At 42.5% G+C, this 5,964-nt stretch overlaps 1 pseudogene; it reads right to left on the bottom strand.

The window, feature by feature from the left end:
• Nucleotides 1-2,771: 2,771 nt before the first annotated feature.
• On the bottom strand, nt 2,772-5,458 carry LOC120409475 (annotated as a pseudogene).
• Nucleotides 5,459-5,964: the final 506 nt, after the last annotated feature.

The raw sequence follows: 5,964 nt of genomic DNA, 5'->3' as shown, positions 1-5,964 counted from the left end.
ACAAATAGGCTGGACAACCATGTCCCTCTGTCCTGGCAGCACGGATGCAATGAGTGTTTGTCAGCAAAGATAGCATTTACAGGTATTTCAGAGTCTTGTGAAAGACAAGATAGATCTCAAATGGACATAAATGGCTTTGCCTTAGGGAAATGTATCCTTTTGCTTTTATAGGGTGTATTTTTCACATGCCATTCAGCATATGCTCATGTGTGATGTTTATCCAACATGAAGTGTTTTTGTTATTTATATTTCATAATTTTTCAGGCCAGCATTTACTTTTCTTCCCCAGAGCCTTGGCTGAGCTGCTTGTTTGACTGCCTTAGAGCCCAAATCTAATTCCTAAGCTGAATGTTTTTTCTCACTGCTCCAATAAAGGACTTTAGCTTCAGAGTCGTGACTAGCATGGGGCTGGATATATACCCACCTTACATCATCACTGAGAGTCTAGATGACATGCTGACTCATCTATGAATGATCAAAGTACAAACTCATCATAACACACAGAACATAACTCAAAAATAACCTTCTCAATCCACAGCCCATCTCCCTGCCATGCCTTAATCACTGGCAACCTTAGGAAAAATGTGTCATGTTACTAGCTTTTCAAAATTAAGGTCTGATTCAAGACAGCATTCATAGTCAGGAAAGTACTCAAGCATGTGTTTAACTTTAAGCATGCGCTGAAATCTACCTGAAGTTACTTTTGTGGCATTTGAAGGGGCTTTAAGTGCTTTCCTGAATAGGGGATGGATTTAAGAACCTGTTCAGTGTATTCCTGATTTGGGTTTATGGGATTAAAAAGGCTGGCAATATTTTGTTCAACAGACAGATCTGGCTTTGGTTCTTAATTATTAAAATCTGCTATGTTGACTTACTTCTAGTCATAACACTAAAAGAAGAGGCAGAGAAACCTCGTTTGTACTGTTTTGCCTTTGACTTTAGCATAGTTTAAATCTGTTTTGGAAATTACTTTGCACAGGGGAAAGGCTTGCTTTCATTTTAGCTCCATTTGAAGGTGCACAATATTGTCAAGCAGTTAGGGTTATATACTTTTGACTCCGGTAAATCAGGTGCCAGGTCTTGCCAAGTTTGTAGGCATCAGCTGAGCTGACAAATTCATAGCTAGAAACCAGACCAGCTCACCTATATGCTGATATTGTTCAAAATACGTGTTAGATTTGTAAGGATGTGTTTAATGCTTAGACTCTATAAAACTGCTTGCAAGTTGCTGCATGCATTAACCTCACTTGTAAAGTCTGTATTACATGTTAGAAGGTAAAATATGAGTTTGTATTATAATTGTAAAGATGCCTGCTCTGAACTTATGAAGTCAGACAGGAAGGGTGGCTCCCCCTTGCCTACCCGGGAGGAATATCAACATTAAGTGGGTCATCATAGGACAACAGCTTTGTTAATTACACCATCCACCCATGGGGAAAACATGCTGAAGGCTTTGTCCCATTAGTTTGAATGCTGGAAGAGGGAAATGAAAATAGCTAACAAAGATTTTTCAACTCATTTTTTGGATTCTTACAAGGGCTAGAGCTAAGAAACAAAAAGCAGAGATATCCAGGGTCGACCTGGGTTAAGCCCTAAAAAGACATTCAGTGCACACAGATCACTCCATTTCTGTCAACTTTTGAATCACAGACTGAAGCTCATTTGTGTATATATACTTGTTTGCTATAACCTGTAAATAACCCTTATTTTCCCCCAGTTAATAAACCCTTAGTTAATTTATTACAGGATTGGCTACAACCATTAACTTCGGAGTGAGATCTAAGGTACAAATTAATCTGGTCTCTTGGGCCTAGAAGCAACCTGAACATTTGGTGATTTTTTATATAAGTGACCATTTATTCCTAAATCCAGCTTGCCTGGGTGGAAAGATAGATTGGAGTGCCCAAGGGAACTGCCTGTGACAGGGCCGCCCAGAGGATTCCGGGGGCCTGGGGTCTTCAGCGGCGGGGTGACCCCGCTTCAGCAGTAATTCGGCAGCGGGGGGTCCTTCCGCTCCGGGACCCGCCGCCGAAGTGCCCCGAAGACCCGCGGCGGGCCCCCCCCCCCCGCCGAAGTGCAGTCAGGTCTTCGGGAGACTCCGGCGATGGGTCCCGGAGTGGAAGGACACCCCGCTGCCGAATTACCGCTGAAGACCCGGCTGCACTTCAGCAGCGGGTCCCGCTTCGGTGGTAATTCGGCGGCGGGGGGGTCCTTCTGCCCTGGAGCAGAAGGACCCCCCGCCGGCAAAGACCGGGAGCGGAAGAAGCTCCGGGGGCCCCGCGAGAGTTTTCTGGGGTCCCCAGAGCAAGTGAAGGACCCTGCTCCAGGGGCCCCAAAAAACTTGTGGGGGCCCCTGCGGGGCCTGGGGCAAATTGCCCCACTTGCCCCTCCTTCTGGGCGATCCTGGCCTGTGACTCCTTGTGACTTACAGTGATGTAAGCGTTCACATTTGTTACTGATTGGTGAAATCTAATTATAGAACATACCACCAATTTGGGGTATCTGCCCTGCTTTTGACAGTCAGCCCTGAGGCTGGAACTCTCTGTCATGAGCTACTTCTGGAAGCATGACAGCACCCTTTCATCCAGACAGCAACTTCTCAGAGACTTGACCTGGGGCTCTGTTGGATTTATTCTCTCAAAACATAGGTACTCATGCAAGGGTCTGAACGTTTCCTCTGTTCCTCAGCTCCCATTGAATTCAATGAGCCGCTATCCTTTTTTTTTTTAAGTTGTGAAAAACTGATCTTTATTTTCCAGAAACAGACAAACTTATTCTCTTATTTCTCCATCTTCTTCTCCTACTCCTCTGATGTACAGCAGTGGTTCTCAAAGCCTGTCCGCCGCTTGTTCAGGGAAAGCCCCTGGTGGGCCTGGCCGGTTTGTTTACCTGCCGTGTCCGCAGGTTCAGCCGATCGTGCCTCCCACTGGCCGCAGTTCGCCGCTCCAGGCCAACGGGGGCTGCAGGAAGGGTGGCCAGCACATCCCTCGGCCTGGGCCACTTCCTGTAGCCCCCATTGGCCTGAAGCGGCAAACTGTGGCCATTGGGAGCCGCAATCGGCCAACCCTGCGGACGTGGCAGGTAAACAAACCAGCCCAGTCCGCCAGGGGTTTTCCCTGAACAAGCAGCAGACCAGCTTTGAGAACCACTGATGTACAGGAGGTTGTTACATCTTATCAAAACTTCACCAAGGTGTCCTGACAATGCACCATCTATGTATTCTTCTGTGTTTACAAACTACATGTTCATGTAGCTGTCAACAGACACCAGGTAGCCATTGCATTGTACTCCATCCCCGATTTCAGCTTCACCATCACCAGCTTTTCTGTCAGCCTGTTCAGGAAGGGCTTGGGTTAAGGGGCAAGGAAGCAGTAAAAACAAAAATTATTCGCCAGGCCGCACGTGTGCCTGCCGGAGTCTAAAGTCTAAGAGAAAGGCAGGAAGTGACATCTGCACCTTTGTTTTATGTGGGGCAGGTACCTTGGCCTGCCATTATTTCCCTTTACTGAGAAGGTCGGCAGCCAGTATTGTCTTCAGAATTGGATTTTGAGAACCCTTTCTGAGTTCCCAAAGGCACTAACAAAACAAGTCTAATGGAGTCTAGTTCTTGTTTCCGAAATTAATTACCAGATTTTGCTGCATTTCAAGCATTAACTGGTGCTCATTGTGTAACAGGAAACTGTAGTCCAACTGTACCTACGGCAGGACTGGTGTGTGTGCGTGGACTGTGGTACAGTTACTGAAATGTTAGGAATTATATTATTAGATTTCTAAAGTCTCTGTTGTTCCACAGAAATAAAGCAATCCATTCTTCTTCCTATCTCAGAGCCTTGGAAAATTCCATTAAATGCACCTTTCAGCTGACAGCAGTGAATACCAATCACTTCTCAACAATCCCTTGAAATAGAAATTGATGGTGGTGATGAAGAAATCTTCTAATAAATGAGTCCCTTTTACATTAACTTCAGCAATTCTCAGTTGCAAAGAACTCACTTTTGTACCAAAAGGACCAAATGAGCCCTTCACATTCATATGACAGTTTCTGTAATTTCAAACAATGTGGTAGGGTATAATCTCTTAAATACAGAGTGTAGTTTAAATAAGTTTGAAAAGACTCACTTTAATACATAATTTCTTATTGAGTAGAAAGCTTAGACATTGCCTGGTAATTGGGATAATGCTGAATGCACTTGGTAACTTTCCTAGGATAACAGTACTCTGATAGTACAGAAGAGCTGAGCATAGAAGTTATTTTTCTTTCTCAAGCTGCTCACCCAGTAGATTGAAGCCTGGTTTCCACAGAAAAGTTCTATTGGCTGAGCTACATTGGTCAAGGGTGTGAAAAAAATATACCCCTGAGTTCCCAAAGGCCACTTATGCCAACATGACCCCCAGTGTGGACACAGTTACAGAACAGGGCTTCCATCAACTTAACTACACCGACAGAAAATAGCTATGCCAACTCAACTACACCACTATAGTCTCTGTATTTAGAAGCACTCTGATTACTTTTATTTCTGTAATGTTTTTAAGTTCAGCATCCACATGGATGTTTTTATTGTATTATTAAATCACATATTTAACATCAGTCTGTAGAAAAATCACATGTCCGGACAATGTGTCCAATATTCATTAGCATTAAATGGAAAATTAGATAGAATATATGACCTCTTTAATAACAGAGTGGCATCAAAATGTCTCATTGACAGACACTTCTATGAGGCCTATTACACTATTGAATTTTGCCTCTGTTTTTTCCATCATTTACAAAAACAAAACAAAACAAAAACGAAGCAAGGTGACCTTTCATCACATAGACTGCAAAGAAGCTTAGGAGTGGCTTTGGGCACTGATATCAGCTGCACCTCAATTTAGTAATCTTATTGTCTCTCTCTGAAATAGGTCATCTGAAAGCCAATTCCTCACTCTTGCCTGAAGGGTATTGCTGTTGGTATTACATACCAGATATTTCTGTACAAAATGACTAAAATGGAACTCTTAACTCAGCATTGTGAGAATAGATTCAGATTAACAGAAATAAAATCAATGTTTTTGCAAATGCCATAAAATGCATCATTATACTGGATGCATTAATATAGTATCTGCCTTATACTGCAGGTCCATGCAGTGGCAATGTGTGGTCTTTGCAAAAACAAGAAAATTTTTTAAATTACTCAGCAACCCTCAAATTGTAGCATTTGTTTTGCTACTTAATAACCATGTTACCTATTTTATGAAAATTCGTGTGTACAAATGGTCATGTCATTATATGCAGCTATTAAAGACCTAGAGATCAAACAATGTGCTATTAACATGCAAATAATATGTTCTGTTCATAGTTAAATATTTGTACTCTTTTTGCCACATTTTAATCCCTTTTGATGCCAACTGTAACAGCTAAAATAGAACATTAAAAAATGTTATGATGCAGGGGCACAGATAGTTGCAATTCAGAGTGTCAAAATGTTTCATTTTCCCCCTAATGAATGGCAAATTGTGGGAGAAAATAGATCTTGTCAATAATACCCATAATCCCAGGTGTGAAAATGGTATTGGTTAGCTAACGAAGAATTATTTCAGATGAACATTCATAAAATGTTAGTTTGATGGAGGTCACATACATAAATAAAAGATCTGTGAGGTAATATCTTTGACTTGACCACGAGGTTGGCATATTGGGAAGCCATCTGAGTACCCATGGCTATTCCAATGGTTTGAACAAAGTGTTTATTGTTGGTGGGGTGAATATATGCATGTTGTGCATTGTCTTATAGATATTCAAGGCAGGCGGTGATGCTGTCATTGTGAGGGGTGTTCGTATACAGGGAAGTGATATCCATAATGGCAACATCTCTCACAATGATGGCATTGTCACCTGGCTCAAATATCTACAAGAAAATGGACAACACTCAGCCATCCACCCCAAACACATCTCCAAACTCATCCATTTCATTCTCACCTACA

This window comes from Mauremys reevesii, linkage group 7 (assembly GCF_016161935.1).
Source record: "Mauremys reevesii isolate NIE-2019 linkage group 7, ASM1616193v1, whole genome shotgun sequence".
Taxonomy (NCBI): Eukaryota; Metazoa; Chordata; order Testudines; family Geoemydidae; genus Mauremys; species Mauremys reevesii.
The sequence above is the reverse complement of the archived record's forward strand: the minus strand, read 5'-3'. Positions and strand labels throughout refer to the sequence as shown.